The sequence below is a fragment of the Aptenodytes patagonicus genome, chromosome 12 (genome assembly GCF_965638725.1).
Source record: "Aptenodytes patagonicus chromosome 12, bAptPat1.pri.cur, whole genome shotgun sequence".
In the NCBI taxonomy this organism is placed as follows: domain Eukaryota; kingdom Metazoa; phylum Chordata; class Aves; order Sphenisciformes; family Spheniscidae; genus Aptenodytes; species Aptenodytes patagonicus.
The window spans coordinates 4,559,875-4,576,999 of NC_134960.1; the positions used below are offsets into that span (position 1 = coordinate 4,559,875).

The 17,125-nt window shown below is 40.7% G+C and overlaps 1 protein-coding gene across 2 annotated transcripts in view; it reads left to right on the forward strand.

The window, feature by feature from the left end:
- The first annotated feature begins 375 nt into the window (after positions 1-375).
- The window catches only part of SMAD5 (SMAD family member 5), a 28,159-nt gene continuing 11,409 nt past the window's right edge, over positions 376-17,125 (forward strand). Inside the window, exon 1 of one of the 2 annotated variants that reach the window (XM_076349617.1) lies at positions 376-710. The gene's annotated coding sequence lies outside the window, so the exon portion shown is untranslated. Of the gene's footprint in view, positions 711-8,752; positions 8,888-17,125 lie in introns of those variants that run through there. The other variant, XM_076349616.1, reaches the window with a different exon arrangement.

The following is a 17,125-nucleotide window of genomic DNA, read 5'->3' on the forward strand; positions in this document are numbered from 1 at the left end:
CATACTTTATAATGGTATTTTTTACATGAAAAGCACCATTATCCTAATTAAACTGGCCCATTTTGAGGGGGGGGTGTGTGCATGTGCGCATAGACATACCATCTGAATGCCTTAAATGTGTGTGTATATATATTTATATGTGTATATATATCTAGTTATATGTATTATACATGTATATACACACTTATATCCATTAAAAGCATTCAGGTTGGGAGTATTCTTTTTGTGCAGAGAGACTTAATGCAGAGAGTCAATACACTGTGATTGTAGTTGTTCCCATTTTGCAAACTAGATAAATTATTCACCGAAAGGGATCAGCCAGCTCTGGCAAAGCCAGGATTTACACCGGCAAAGCGCTTTTGATCTACAGATTGTACGAAAGACACTGCACAAAAGATGGCTGCGTCGCATCGGACCGAAGAGCATTATTACAGGATGAAGGAAGGAAGCAAAAATAGACTTGACACACAAGTATTGCAGAAAGTTTCTAAAGTGGGAATTTGAATTCTCTGCAGCCAGCTCTGGGTGTGCTGCTGGGTGTGTTACCCGATCCGGTCCCTGCTCCCCGGCAGGCTGGGGACCCTCCGCGCAGGGCTCCTCCCCAGCCGCCCTGCCGCCAGCATGAGAGAGAGAGGAATAGAAATCGCTTGGAAGGGAGCTAGTGAAAAAATAAAGGGTCAGAAAATGGAGCTGCAGTAATTTTCTGAAAGGTAAAGCTGTGTTCATTTGTTATTGGTTGGTTGTTTTTTTTTACGAGAGGCTGCCTGCCACTTAATTTGTTAAGCTTTGAAGTACGGTTTGCAGCAGGGGGAAGGAGATTCGTGGAGATGGCGTCACTTTATAAAAGTTGCCAGATTTCACTGAGCTTCTTGTTTGTTTTCTTTTTTTTTAAGGGGGGGAGGGTGGGTTTTGTACTATTCATAATGCAAGTGGGTGATGTGGCCGAGATCTAAATATACGCCTGTGAAAACAGAACCCCTGCGATAGCGACACCGATAGCAGAGGCTATTGTTAACTTTCGGGATTCCAATTAAATCCTGCGATGTTAAATATTTATTTAATTACTGGACAGAGAGCAGGAATTCTCTCTGACTACACTAATGGAGTCGGAATAATGCAGTAAGGGAGAGTTTTTTCTCCTACCCCCCCCCCCCCCCAAATCTAAATAGCTATAGGCAAGCACAGGCTAGAATATGAACATTAAAGGACAAAAAGTTTCAGCTTTGTTTTAGGAGTTATATTTCAGTGGGGTAAGCATACTATATTGCATGCATTTTTCCGTATCTTCAGCTCAATCCAAACATAACATTCCAAAGGATAAAATCTGTTACAAAATAAAACCTACTTCGTGACAGCTGAGCTTCTACGCAGAGTCTAAAAATTATCTAAAAGCGCCTCGAGAATCCTAAATGTCATTCCCAAGATGTGGTGAATTGTAATTAGGGTTGTGAACTATTTTAGTGACAGTGCCTTACATGGGGCCCATCTAAGCAGCTGGAGCAAAAAAGTTTATGAACTTCTTATATTTCCTTTACTGTGTGAAATATGAATGTGTTTAGACAGTAACAATAATCCTAATTTATTTCAGATTTGCAAAAATGTAACCAAAATTGAAAATGTGTTGTTTGTCTTTTGATTTTCCTCCCTGTATTTCCTTTTAAAATGTATGTCATAGGGCAGTGCTTAAAGAGTGGAAGCAATCTCATCAATGATAAAATAGTGAATGAAAAATAACATTTTTTATTATTGTTATTATGAGAAATAACCCTATTTTGCGATTCTCTCATCTTACTGGCTTCTCCAAAAAGTTTTAATTTTTGTTTTAGAAAATGATCCAGTTCCCTGTTTTCCTAACAGAAAGAAAAGAAAGGAAAATAAAATTACTGTGGAAATTTTGCGAAGAGAAGCAAATAGCTTACAATGTGCTGTCCAAAACCAGCACTACACTATGCCCAAAAGCACTTTAATTTTATAACAGCCATTATTATGCTTGTATATGCAGATCTTGATACTGGAGAGGAAATTATTAAACCCAACTATTTGGTCATGAGGGTGGAAAAAAAAGTTGTGTCCCTAAGTGTGCCACGAGATTTAAATACACAAGTTGTAAAGGCCCAGCGTCCCGTAATGGGGACTCTGGCAGAAATACACCCAGAAGGAGAAAGTCAGGTCCTGTTGGTTCCTACCTGAGAAAGCTTGAGGACTCGGCATTGCCATCACTCATTGTTTCGTGTTGTGAAATCCTGAGATGATAAACTGCTGTTAGGTAGTTGGCTTGTGAGTAATTTGTAGGTCTAGCTATTAAAGCCTGATTTGTTACTCAGAGGCTACACTCATCTGCTGCATCTTCTCTCAAGATACAGATAAACTCAGTGTCCTTTTCACTGGTCTAAGCCAAAAGGATCTGCATAATGAATGGAGAGAGATTTTAGCTATAGGTATTGTTCAGATATATATAGCGGGAAGAATTACCTTTATCGTAATAGGTACAATTATTGTAATAGATCGCTTCTACTTCAGACTGTTCCTTTTTCCTTTCCTTTTATTTATTTCCAGGGGAAATGCTGGAGGATGTGTACCTTTCTTCATTTAAAGTTTAAAATACCGATTTTACTCATAAGCAAAAGTTGCTTTCTTTTTTTTTCTAAATTTCTGTTTCAGAGTGTTTCTGTTTGTTATATTCAAGCTTCTCCATAGAGTGGGTGTAACCAGGAGAAGAATTTGGCCCATGATGTGAGCTAAATTTTCAGTGCTTCCACTATTTAGAGCTCTGTTGCACTAAAAATAGTTTTCCTGTGGTTTTGGCCATGAAGCCACAAATACAAGTTTTCAGTGCACAGTTATTGTGGATGTTGGTCCCAACTATTGCTACGAGAAATGGAATTCCAGCTCATGACTGTGTCAACAGACGATTATGTTGAGCGTGAGGCTGCATGTGAGATCTCCTCACTGTCCCAAAGCGAGAACGCGTCCCACCCAAACGCCAGTCACTTCCAAAAGGGAGCATCAGAAGGCAGCGCTTGGGCTGGGGAGTGAAAGGCCCTAGGAAAAACCGGGTCTATGCAGGCGATAACGTTGAGGAACACACCCAGGCCGCTCCGCGTTTGGCTAATGGTGTAGGATGTAAAACAAGTGGTAGGGAAGGGAGTAAATCTTTAAGAAGAAAATAAGACACAATTTTGTTCATGGCTAATTTTGAGCAGTTTTCATAAAAGAAAAAAGCTCATAGTGATCACATGGTTATGGTAACTGCAAGGAAGTTAACCGTGATGTTAGATTCCTTCGCTTTCTGTACTACCTTTTCTACCCCACTTCTGTGGTCCAGCTTCTTTGTTGTCCACAGGTATTTGATCTGGTCGTCGCAGACAGCTTTTAGGAGGCAGGGGCTATCTTTCTTCTGGGCTTAGCAGTGGGTGTCAGACTCCAGAAAGTGTTCTTATAATGTGAGGTCACGTTCTGGAAATAGTTGAAAATCACTGATTTAGAAGAATGAGAGTACTACACGTTTCTGTCCTGCTGATGCAATGGTGAGGGCAAGCTGGGGGATGGTCTAGAAAAATAGCAATGCTGGAGGAATAGTCAAAGGAATCGTGCCATTTAAAATTCTTCTCTTTATCATTTCCTCTGAGAGCACTGTATTACTTTGTGTTAATCGGCTGGGACATTTTTTCCATTCCTCCGGGAAGGTTTCCACCCCGTTCCAAGAGGCAGATCCAATTTAGCAGTACTTTGCCCTGACCAGACTCCATCCACAGGTGTCAATGGAAGAGGGTTCACACTCTGATGAGGACTTTGCGACGGTTCTCAGGCAAAGGCTTCTCTTGTTCATTACTTCTTATACGTCTTACTCTTCCTGCAGTGTCCTTTTCCCCTTTTCAGGATTTCGTCTTTTTTGTATGTTTTTTAGACATTTATTTTTTGAATTGCATGTTCAGTTTTGCGCCCTTAGCTGACTCTCAGATCTGTCGAACTGGATGTAGCATCCCCAATATATTCACATTTTTATTCTGTGGAGTGTGAAAAGACACTGTTGAGCTGAACTTACAAAACCTTTACAAAACGTCTTTGTTTCTAACATCTCCATAGAAGTACCAGTATTCAGTTACACGTCTCATCTCATTTATTCTTCCAGTCTAGGAAGAAAAGTGTGCAGCCTTAAACTTGCTGGGAAGTATACCTTTGGATTGCCTTTCCCGCCCCTGGTCTACAAGTTCATGTTAATGTCTTACATCTGTAGCTTCAGGAAACAAGACTAACTCTTCTCTCCCTTTCTCTGTACTGCTGTGGGAGTTGCGTCACGCAAGGCACCCAGAAGTGTGGCTGTAACAGTAACGGGGTACATAATTTATTCTCCTAGAATTCAAAGCTCGTGAGCCAGCGAGTGTAACTTCACAGGAGCCCACGCCACCAAGGGCCTTGTAGATAAACGCTTTTAATATATTTCCTCCAGACACTAAACATTTTTTTTTCATTTTCTTACACGTGATGCGATGTACACAGCGTTTGTGTTGCCTTCTTGTTGTGAGGCAGCCACGTACCATCCATTGTGCTTCTTCTCAGCATGCTGTAAATTGCGGGGTTATTTAGGAGGACCAAATGGCCAGAGCGAATGCCACCTCCCTTTCCACTTGCTGAACTCTGCTCAAACATAACACTGTTTTTCTGCCTCAAAAATATACGTAAAGGTATGTAGAGTATGTTAGCCCCTCCTTAGCCTTTCCCACCCTGAAACTTTTCAAACAGGGATGGCATGTTCCTCTCTTCACTGCCAAAAAAAAAATAAATTCCTTTCTCAGCATTTCCCCCTTCCCCCATTTCTTCTCAGCTGACAGCTGTGAGAGTGGAACTTTCTTGAGCTATCCTATCCATTTCTCCCAATTCTGTTTTTAAGCTAGATTTGGTTTAAATATCCAAGCCACCTTTCACACTACAGGAATTTTTTAACGTAGTTAAAAATAGCAGCTTTGCAAATGTTTAATATGGGTAGAGACATGGTAACTGCTTCTTTAATTATTTTTTTTTTAATTTCCCCCTCTCCCCCAGCAATTTAGAAAGTTGATAGGGAATTAAGTTGAACAATGCAGTCATTTTAGAAGTCACAGGAAGGCCAAAGTTTCATAATAAAGCAACCTTATTTCAAGACTATTTCCTTGTAATTCAAACAATCTATTTGATTTTCAAACTATTCATTTCTAACCAAACAAAAATCTCATTAAGAAATGTAGGGTTCCTATTCAAAATCTGGAGAGAAAATCAAAATAATGTAATTTAAGATACTTGTTGAACTTCACGGTTGCTTCTCAACCATGCAAGGCCTGATCCAAACCGGTGGTAGTTTTTCTGTTGATTGTTTTGTACTTTGATCAGACTGTAAGGTTATAGCTAGCTCCAACATACACATCTACAGTAGCATAGGTTTACGAGAAGAGAGTCTTCTCTCTTCATTGCCATTAGACTGTGTGCAAAGGAATGCGAGACAGGTACTTGTTCTTTAGTTGACTTTACAAGGCAGGACCAAATGTATAAACACGTGCAGTTGACTCCGCAGAATCTGAACACACAATTAAAATATTCAGGTAAGTAGAAGGTTAGCTAGTCATTTCTCCTTGGATTATCACAGCTGCATGTCTGTATGTTGGAAAATCTAGGTTTGCCAGTGCTAAACGAGGACTGATGGTTCCATGAGTTGTGAAATTCATGAACTCGTGAAACCACAGGATTTCTGGAAACTCTGTTCAGGATGCCTTGAGTCTACTTGTTGCAAGCCTTTTAGTGAACTTGATACGTTGTTAGAGTGGACCCACTGGAGTGTGGCACTAGAGATTTAAGTGATGGAAACCATGTATGAAGTAGACAGTGGTATAAGTGCTGTTGATTTTACTGTGACCTTAAGGATATACAGACTTCAACCATTAGATAGCAAATGTCGTTTACTTTGTCCGTTACTCTGTCCCATTGACTAGAAGGAGATAACGTGACTTTAGACATTTGGTCTTTGGCCATTCAACATTAGTCTGTGAAAAAATGGCAAAAAAAAAAAAGAGGAAAACTATTTTTCAGCCGGTAGATCATATTCATTATTACCATACTCCAAAATAGTCTCTATATTGTGCTTAAGAATCACTGCTTTCTGAGGAGTGGTGTGCTGCAAGCAGACATGCCAAACGTGCCTGTGGTTTTAAACTGAGAACGTTTTGGAAAACTTAAGTTTTGGAAAACTTACAGTTTTCCTTGTCCTCTCCCGTACACTTGCATGCACACCTTCAGCTTTCCTCGTCACTGGAACTCTAAAAAACCTCTGCAGGGGGAAGCACATCGGAGCTCTGTGTTGTAGCTTCACCTGACAACATACAACTGTTTTGTTACTTCTCAATAAGAGAACATTTTGTTTCGTAGAGACATGATGGCTGGCACATGAACAACACCTAAAATGCCTGCTGCCAATTTGTTGTTTGTTACTTGGTTTATTAATTAAGTTACACAAAAGATTTGGAAAAAGACCAACAGGTTTTTTTGTCCCATATTTTGGACTGCCTGGCCAAAGCAGAACAATTGCTGGTGCAGAGATACATAGGAGTCCCCAAAGGTTAGCTCTGTTCTTTGACTAAATTACACCAAAGCCTTGTTCCTTCACCGCTGTCATGAACTTTAGTAGAGATATCCTGTTGGGCTATTAATTGACCTCTGTATAGATCTAGTCAGAGTACACTGGTGCTAAAACTTCTGTTTGCATAAAAAATAATCAAGAGCCAAATAGTTTTGAACCAGAAGAAAATTTCTTCAAAGCTCAAATATATTTGAAATTGAAACTTCAGTTTGGCTCACTGGATGTTTTTCCCTGTTCCTACAAACTTTACATTGCTTTTTCTTTTTTTTTTTTTGGTAGATGTTTTACCCTTAATTTACACAAATAAAACATGGGGTTTCATGTGGTTGCTTTTTAGTTTAATTATATATGTATTTGTATATATACATATATATGTATATATAAAATAACTTTTCATTACATTTGCTTGTTTCTAGTATTTTTTTCCAAAAGGAATTTGTTTGCTAGCAAGATTCAGTTGGCATGCCAGATGCAATTGGTACGCCAGATTTTTAACTGCTGCAAGACGGTGTAGTTACATGTCCTACAACAGAGATAGATACAAATTTATGTACAAATTGTGATTTTGCCCCCTATGTCTGTTCTTACATGATATTTTTGCCAGAGGAAGAAACTCTTCCGTAGGAATTTCTGTAGTGGATCAGACTAGGATTCAGTTTAGTTCAGCAGTGTGTCTGAAACAGGCTCTGATCAGCCTCCTCTGAGGAAGGCAGCCTTTGGGTTATAAAGTAATCTTCCTGTAGGAAAAGTTTCCTCTTAAAATCACTCTGTGGGCTGAAGCGTGAAATACTTTCCCCTAATTGTGGATGTTCCCGTTGCACATATAAAACTAAACTTCTCAATGCCATCAGAGTTCGGGCCTCAACAGGACTTTGTGGCGAGTAGTTCCACCTGCTTGTGAACCGAGTGAAGAGCAGGGCTGAACGCGGCTCAGCCTTCCACACGTTGCTCTAAGGCATCTTGTCTTTTGTAAGGCAAACAAGACTTTGCCAGTCCTTCCCCACGATGAGAGGCCTTTGAATGGACAACTGATTTTTATTATCGATTCCAACGGAGGTAAGCACATTCTTCAGATCTAGTGGAAATTTAGGTGTTTGGAGTTCCCAAAGTCGGTTGTATATTGAAGGCAATTTAAAAAATGAAAACATTCTGCCATCAAGTCATGGCGTGGAAGCCAATTCTTCTTTACCTTCGTATCAATCAACTTACTTACTTAAAAATGACAAGAAACAAACTTTTATGCCTGCAGTATGCTTAATCAAGGTCAGGTGGTTTTGTGGCACGTTGGAGGTGGTTTTGGCCTGGTACTTCTCTGAAACTTTCTTCTGTGCTGTTCAAAAAATAGCTTTGAGGAAACAGCGGTCATTTCCATTTCACGCGATGGGGACAATTGTGAGAAAAGCAGAAGTTTGTCCCATACTGGCATTATACACAGTATGAAAGTCCTCATCCCTACAGTCCTTTCTACAGTCATTCCTAACGCTGCTAACACGTTTTCTTGAAGCTTTACCACGCGGTTTTAGTACCTTACTACGAGATGCAGCCACCTGAAGGACCTCACCTGTCCCTCAGCACTACGGATAAAACCCAGCCAGTTCCGCAGAACAACCCCCAAGCCCAAGGGCCGAGGCCGGCGGGCCGCCGCCAGCCGCCGGGAAGGCAGCACACGCCACCGGCCGGGAGCGCCGGATCTCAGCCCCAGCAGCTCGCCGGGCATCGCAGCGCGGCCTTCGCCCATCGGCTGCCGTGAGGGCCCTCGGTAGGCCCCGGCGGAGGCGTTCCTCGTGAGGGGGGGTCGCTGCGGGACCGCGCTGAGCTTGAGGAAACTTTTTTATTCCTCCGTCTTGGGGTAAATTACTTTTTCGACCACAAACCCCGAACGTCTCGCTTTTTTATTTATTTCACTTTCTTTGGCGGGCCCGGGCTTTGACTCCCGGCGGGCCCTTCCGACTCGGCCCCCTCAGCCCGCCCGCCCCGGCCCTTCCCGCCGCGTCCGCTTCCTCCACGGCGGCGGCGCGCATGCGCGGCGCGCAGGATCCCGCCCGCGCGCTTCCCCCCCTCTCCTCCTCCTCCTCCTCCTCCTCCTCCTCCCCCCCCGCCCCTCGCGCACATCCGGGTCCCGGCGCTGGCCCCGCCGGCGCCGCCGCGCCGCTGTCCCCTCCGCGGGCTCCCAATAAAGTTTTGTTGCGAGCGGGCGGCCGCGGCCCAGCCGGCGCCTCTCGCCTAACGGACACCCGCCCCGTGCCGCCGCGGCGGGGAGGCCGCCTCGCTCCGTGCCGGGTGGGTCGGGGCGGCGAGGGGGGTGTCGGGGGGCGGTGGGCCGGGGGGAGCGGCGCCTCCTCAGCGCCGAGCGGCGTCGGGGCGCTGCGGTTCGCGTTCCTCGGGGGTGGTGGTGGTGTGTGGAACGGGCCCTTTCGGAAACTTAAGAGGGGCCGAGGCCTCCCCCGGCCGCGGCGGTGACAGGCTTTGGGTCATCCCGGGCCGGGCCGGGGGCTGCCGGGGGCGGCGGCGGGACGGGGAGGGGGCCGGTGAGCGGCGTGTGGGGGAAGGAGCAGCCCCGGGAGGGAAAGGGGAGCGCAGGACCGCGCTGCTGGGCTGTTAAAACACGCTTCGTTCTGATAAAAATAAGTCTGTGCACGTAACTGTAGGAGCAAACTGTTGCAATGCTAATAAGAGGCTCGGTGTTTTTTGTTTGTTTTTTTTTTTTCTTTTTTTTTTTTTTTTAAGACGAGGAACTCCGCTCTTAAATGGTGTAAGGCCTGACCAAACGAAAGGGGAGAGTAACAAATCCACGTTTCGAATCCGTTGGTGAAGAGGCGCTTTCCCGCGGAGGCGATGTTAGGGCACGCACCCTTGTCCACCTTGGCCTGTCTTGCGTGCATCCAGTACTGACAGCTGCCTGACAACAGATGCACCACTTAAATGATTTAGAATGGCAATTTTTGTTTTCTGCGGGCTGTAAACTTAGTAGAGGAAATATGGTCTTGCGGTTAAAAGCACAAGACTGGAAATCAAGTGATCTGTGCTCTGTTCCAGTTGTGTAGTTTCTGATGTGACTTTAAGCTAATTGAATGAAGGTATTTCTCAGTAAAATGAGGTAGGGAAGAACTGATTCAGCGGTAGTTGTTGAATATATTATCAAGCAGGTTCAGTAACAGTTGCTGAATCTTTTGGTGGAATCTGTAGAGATTTAGAGATTTTACTTAGTGAATGACTTGGGCTCTCTGCTTTAACAAAACCTCCAAGGAATAACTGTCAAAATTTGCATCAGCCTGTAAGCTTTGTCTTGTCATGGGAAATTAGATTGTCAGTATGTGATGGTTTTAGATGAAATCTCTTGCTGGCTTTCATTCCTTTGTTAATTTCGGATAATTTACCTTCCATAGGTGGCTTTAAAATACTGAAAACTGAAATGAGCGTTGTTCGTTGCATATCTCGGTTGTGGAAGTTCTGATATTCTGAGGAATCACAGAATTTGATTGAAGAGAAGGGGAAGGAAAAAAAAAAAGGTGCAAACACGCTATTGCAGTCATGTGCCCATGCTCATCAAAAGCTGTAATACTTTATGAAGTTGGCAGCTGGTGGTAGTGGAAGTTAATAGAAGCAGCAAATAACTTAATTGAAGATGTTTTATAATTAGTGTGTTGTAACTTTTGAGAGTGCTCTGTCTGTGTAGGGTGCTGTTGGATTTAATGTCTCAATCCCTACCATTTGATAATGGTTTACTCTTACCTCTTGATATTAAAATTTTGTTCACTTGGCCTTGAAATTGCTGCTAAGTGGCACTTATTTTTGCAAAACAAAACCCCAACAAACCATGTGCTTATTGGGGTACCTGCCTTTGTCAAACCTTTCTTTTTCTTTCAAATGTGGAGAAAATACCCTTGAGGGAGGAATTCTCTTTTTTTTTTTCTAAAGAAAACTTTCCTAGTGGAAGCCCAAGATGGACAGTCATGATGGGGATGAGAAATGGGAAAGGAGGGAGAGGGGCTTCCTCTGCATTTCTTTCTCTCGATGACAAAAGATCACAACAAAAGGGTGTGCTGCTATGATGCTGCATACAGCTGTGGTGGGTGTTTTTTGTTTGAGGTTTGGAGTTTTAACCTCGGATGGTACCTGAAGGGACTATAACTGTGGACCCTGTACTACTCGGTTCTTGTTGTGAAGTCGGATTTTTAATCTTGCATCTTGAGTGGGTGATCTGTGCAGAGTTTTCATGGTGATGGAATATTATCTGAGCTGGGAGAAATTCTGTTTCTCAAGATGGAGTGCTTGTGCTCTATTAAAGTGTAGTGTATGTTTTTGAGTTTATTCCAATGGTCTTTGCAAATTACGTTGTGATCTTTAATATTCCAGAGGACACTTTTAATTTCAGAAAAATATCCTCCATATTTACAGTTCTCTAAAGAAAACTCTAAAAACTCTTTTGTTGCTCTTGGCTGAATTATATACCTGCAGAAATACTGCTGTGGCAATTCTATGCAAGTCCCTATTTCTTCCTTCCCTGCCAGTTGCGTTCTAATCAACATGAAAAATTTAAGTTTCTTCTGATGTCTATGATAGATTTGCTGAAATTAATTTTAATGTGTTAATGTTTCCTCTTTAAAGATCTTTAGATGATTTTTTCATAGCAACAGGTAAGGAGAGCAGCTCGTGCTCAGAATTAAAAGATTTGTTCTCGTGTGAGCTGAGAATGCTTTAGATATTTAATGACTGAAGTTGATAACTCATTAAAAGCAAGTTGAACAGTAATTTAAGACTTCTGCAGTTATCATTAGTTGCAGTGCAAGTTCCCGCACTGTTTTCTGGAAGCCTTTTTAGCCGTGTTCGTGTGACCACGTAGAAAAGTTTGGCTGGCACTTCAGCGTGCTTGACCAGTGTGGGTTGGCAAGGTGCAGAACGCCGCCTGCCAAGTCTGTATCCCTACTGACCTACCACCAAGGTTGAGCCTGCCAGGACTGTCATCCTTGACAGAGGATCTTTGTCAGAATCGCTGCTACTGATCCACCAACTATGAGGTAGTGTCTCTGAATTCTGGGTCAGTGGATGTCACAAACTGACAAATTTAGAATACTTTGCCATTCATTCATTCTGTGGAAGGGGAAAAAAAGCTTGCTGAACTACTATTGTCAGTGTCCCCTCCAAATCCTGTAGCTTTTGTAATCTTGTCACAGTCTTAATGCAGTTCGGTTGGAGTGGAAGTGTATACACACACACACACACATATACATCTTTAATTTTCTTTCCCTCTTTTAAAGCTTTATGAAAGTCTGTACAGTCCCTGCTTTCAGGTTACTCTTTTTGTTGCCAAGTCACATTTTTAGTGGCAGTATTTAGGATCTTATTCTTTAATGAAGGTCTTGCATACGAGCATCTAAATTTTCGGAAGGCTTCGTCCAGCTTGTTAATTTTTTAACATACTTTAGGGTTTGTGAAAAGTGTCAGATGTCCTTTATTTTCCCTTTTTTTTTCTCCAGCTGTAGCACTGAGGTCATTCCTAATCACCCCCTTGCCTGTCCATGTCCACCAACCTACCAATGGAGGCATAGGCTTTTGTTTTCATGTTTAGTGAAATGTAGTGATGCTCTTGTATGTAATTTTAATTAAGAAATGGATGCTAACTTGTAGTTATCTGCTGTGGTTACAGTAGATCTTAAATAACCTTAAAAACATGAGGCAGTTTCAGGGCTGACTTTCAGATGTGCTGACTGCTGTTGATGATGGCATTTTTCAGCATAATGCCTCTGTTGGAAAGTGCCAATTAGCTGAAATAGAAGTGTGAGAAAATGCACGGTTCTGACAAAACACTTAAGGGAGAGAGATTTTGGTTCTAAGACGGAATTTGTAGTTTTTTGAGAACTTTTACAAAAGCTAATTGCTCAGTAATTAGAGTAGTTGCAGATACCAGGATCATGTGAGCATTGGATTTTTGTGTCCTAAGTGGATGCCTTAAGAAATAGATACTAACTTTTTTAGGCTTGGGAAGTTTTTGGTTTTTCCCCCTCCGTCCCCGCCCCGTATCACAGTTGAATTCAAGTTTTGCCATGATGCAGAACAAATTCAAAACTTTCTGTTCTTTGGTTACACTTTTTCTGAGGTTTTCTTGGCATCAGTTGGAAGTGAGGGTGCTTTTGAAATGCATTGGAGCTCTATTAGTGAACTCTTGTGATAAAAAAAATAACACAAGTGATAATATTTTATAACAGTGATTTTTGAGAAAACTTTAAGAAAAACAGAAGCATCACTTTTGCAGTCTGAGCTACATAGCTTTTATGATAACAGTTCTTCCATGTACGACGCATTACTCGCCGATTGTGCTTGGCCTCAGAGATTTTTGTTATGTTTCTTTTAAGAGAGTGCTAGTTAAATACTTCTCAGCTGACAGTTATATGCTTCAGATTTTTTTTAAGCTGTGTTAGATGATGTACAGATGTGGAAATGAAAAGAACAAGTATTGTGTGAGAAGTTGTCAATACATTTCTTGTTTGGAGAGCAGTCATGGTTAGTAAAATTTTTGAAGATACCAGAGAGTTCTTTTCTGTTCTTGTTTACATGTATTATTAGTTAGAATATATTGCCTTACAAGGCATGTTTGAAGCAAAGAAATCTAGTGCTAATATAAAAGCATTTACCATAGGTTCTGGTCAGCTGGATGTGCATTTGGATATGCAAGCCCCGTTCTGATGAAAATACCACAAGTTCCTTTTTGGTATCGTTCATCAAATCTCCTTTCATCTTTAGTTACCCTTAAGGGGAGGAAGGGGAAAAAAAGATGAGTTAAATCATTGATGATATTCTTTTGAGTAAGATGTTGCACAGGAGAATTGAAAGAAATCTTTTTTGTTGAAAGGCTGTGGCAATGGTAGGGAATATGTAGGCCCTTCAAGTTTACTGCCCAAATTCTTTAACCACTGTGTAACTTCAGGATTTATTTTATCCTTGATGTGCATGGAAAAACTATGGAGCCAATGTTTCTTCTATATTTGTCCTCAAGAAAAGGCTCTAATGAATGCCATTGCATGGGACCCTGTGCTAGGCTATAATGTAAGATGTAGACTTGGGAAAATGATAATGAAAGCCAAGCGCAATCCTGCACAATTCCTGTCAGGATATCTATAAGGAAAGAAGGACCTTAACAAAACCAGGTGAAATTGATGTGTGAGATTGTAGTTTTAAAAGAAAATATTGACAACTGAATATAGCATAATATACTGTAATTGAGTTTCTGAGCTTTCTGTATGAATGTGTAATGTGTTAACGTATATGGAGTCAAAATATTTGAGTATTTCTCAGTTTGAAGGGGCAATAAAGTTAGGCACAAGAGTTGACTGAAAAACAGTTTTGACTTCAAGTCTGAAGCAGCTCTAATGAACTACCAATTGTGTAGCTAGTTATAAGTGGTGGTTTGTTTAGATTATGAAATTGAGTCTCAAAGCAGCTTCTAATCATGAGCAGTGAAGTTCCTTGTTTCAGATTGGGTATGAAGTTACAGGAAGCTTTCTTAATTTGCAAACAAGTAAATTAAGCAGGGAAAGAATAGTGCTTGTACCTTTGCAACACAAGCTTAGTATGGGCAGTAGGAAAGGATGAGGACCGTGTAGTTGTTGACCCATTTTATTCTTACGCTTGTGAAAAGCATCGTTCATTGCCATGCTGGTTGGGGTGATGGGTTGCTTGGTTAATGGTACTTTAAATTTAGATTTTGCAGGCGGGAAACTAGTTTGGAATCGATGGCAGAACATGTCGCATAAAAAGTGCATCTCATTAAAATAAATATATCGTATGTAATTTTATATTGATCTGTTCTGCTGTGAGTCCCGCTCAGGCCCTGTTAGCCAGAGGAAGATTCCTTGGTAGCGAATCAAATTAATCTGCTAAACTTGCCAGTTTAATATAGTAGGCTAAGAAAATCTCAGAAGGAACCAAAAGGTAGTTCACTCACTCAGTATTTGTGATGGTAGATGAAAGATAGTCTCTTTCTCCCATCTTCACAAATGAAATGTAATTTGTAAGTTCTGCTGTTAACCAACTTTGTTTATAGCTAGCTGGCTTGATGAGGTGTTAAGAAGGGGTTCAAACAATGGACCTGTTCACACAACTAGTTTCCTTTCATTTGCTGTAGTCATTAACAAGAACTTTAAATGTATAAATAATGCATGCCCCAAAGTCTAATTTTGATACAGTGATTAATTCCTTTTATATTCACCGATTAAAAGCCCCCTCATGCTACCCCATGCAATGCATGACACTCACGCTTTAAAGAGTGTTTGCAACTGTTTCTTTTAAATGTAATAACGTGTATTTCAGCCGATGTTTTCTTGTAGCTCAGTTGAGAAGTTATTTAATAAAAGAAGGTAATGCATAATAGACCCTCTGCCTCTTAAGGAAATCTAAGAAAGCTTTTTTCCCCCTGAAAGTTGTTACCAGCTGCGTCCAGAGGTGCAACAATACGAGTAATTTGTGCAATACTATGAATGAAAATGTGACTCTCTAAAGCATTTGTTTCTGTGCTCAAATCTTAGTGATGTACTGTTGTACTGCAATCACAGCTCATGACATGCACTTTTAAAGCCTTGGAAGAAATTGATTGTAAATATAGATGATCTGGTGAAATTGTTCCTAGCAGATGTCGTGATTACTTAGAAAGCTTTCAAAAATTAGATGCTGAAATTACATCAAATGCAAGTAAATGTTCTAAATGTGGTTTATGCCATTCATTCAGAAATTTTAAAACCCTACAAGAGTCGCAGTTTCTACATGAAAATGTTTGGGTTCTACATAAATGCCTGAACCTGCAGCTTTGTGACCTGAAATAGCTCCAAAGAAGGGAGCACTTTTAGTCTACAAATAATTCATGAAGCTTTTTAATACTACCTTGTTTTCTTAAGAAAAAGCAAAAGCTGTAACCCGTCAGTATTTTTGCCTTTCAGAATGAACTTCTGAAAGGCCTATAATTAGATAAATTCGGTGTCCATTTGTACCTCGCAAAGCCTATCAGTTTGTTGCAGGGTTTCTTTTTTGCCCTTGCTGTTCTTGAACAGGTAAAAATACACTTCAGCAGAAGTCTTGAAAGCCTTGAAGGCCAGAATGGATTTACAGTAAATGCTATTAAAGTTTTGAACTTCAACAGTCTCGTTTTTCAGTGGTTATAGTACAAGCATGTATGTGGAAACTTTTTTTTAAGAAGTTGAAACAGTTTTGATCAAATCTGTTATGATGGTTCTGGAGTACTTGTTCTACTAGGTTTTGCTTTTGTTGATAGGTATTCAGACTAGTGTAAAGTTTTTATAGCTAATTATGTTACTTAGTCCAAGCAGATTATTTCTAAAATCATAGTTTATAGGACAGAGTCATTTATCAAAATTCTCTCAATAGTTGCCCTACAAATACTAGTTACTGCAAAGCATCATTTTAGTAGAGCTGTTCCAGCTTTCTTTGCTTTTAGTTAGCTTGTTTATTCCATGAGCATACTTGTGGGTAAATGATGTTGAAATGATATACAACCAGTAAAATTTCATTCCTAGTTGCTGCATGTTACCGTGTTTGAAATACTAAAAAAAAAAAAAAGACATTATACATGATCATAGAATAGAATCATAGATCTGTAAACTTGATTGCATAATATAGACGGGACAGCTGTAATGGAATAGATCAGAGTGGCAACAGCCAAGAGGCATTTCTTGACATCTCTTCTGAGCTCGACTTAACTATAGGAATTTCCAGTGTATGTTCTGCCTTGATGATTCTTAAGATTCTTTGAAAGCATAGCTGAGAAACAGAAATAGAACTTTTTAATTGTCGTCTTGCTGGTCTGAGATTCTAGATGGGTTCATTTCCTTTTTTAGGGGTGTGAGCAACTGCTGATATCTTACAGCTATTTAATGTACGCAAGGCTTGGAAGTAAGTTAATTGTGGCTGTAAACAGCTTTTACTTTTTAGAACACTAAACTTTTATCCTCAGTAAAAGAATAAATTTAGTCTGTGTTCGTGGCCAAGTTTATCTCCCTTTATGTATTTCCTGTTACTTTGAAGGGTGCAAAGTTCTCATGTGTAATAGTTCTAGGGAACTAAATTTGTACTTAAAGTACAGACATCCTTATTTCTGAAGAAATAAGGTGGTACATAATAGTTTTTTTTCTTTTCTTTTTGCAATACCCTCTTCTGAGGACTTATTGAAGCAGTGACAGACTCTTGTTCTTTTAATTTCTTTTTTTCATTTTGTTTTTTATGAGAGCTTAGGAAGAAAGATCTTCAAACAGTTTTTCTGTTTGTTTTGCTTTTCCCAGTTTTTTCCATATTATTGAAACAAAGCTGAATAAGCAAAGAAGTACCAATGGGATTAAGCTACTGTGTGAAATAAATTGATTTTTTCCTGTAAAGGGTGTTCATAAGTTTTTAAACTTACACTCTTCATTGTAGCCAAGTGTCCTTGGGGCAGTTCCCTGCTTTCCTCACCTTCCACCTCCCCAGTAGAAAATCTAGGATGATTACATGTGGGACATTATGAATGCTTTCTCT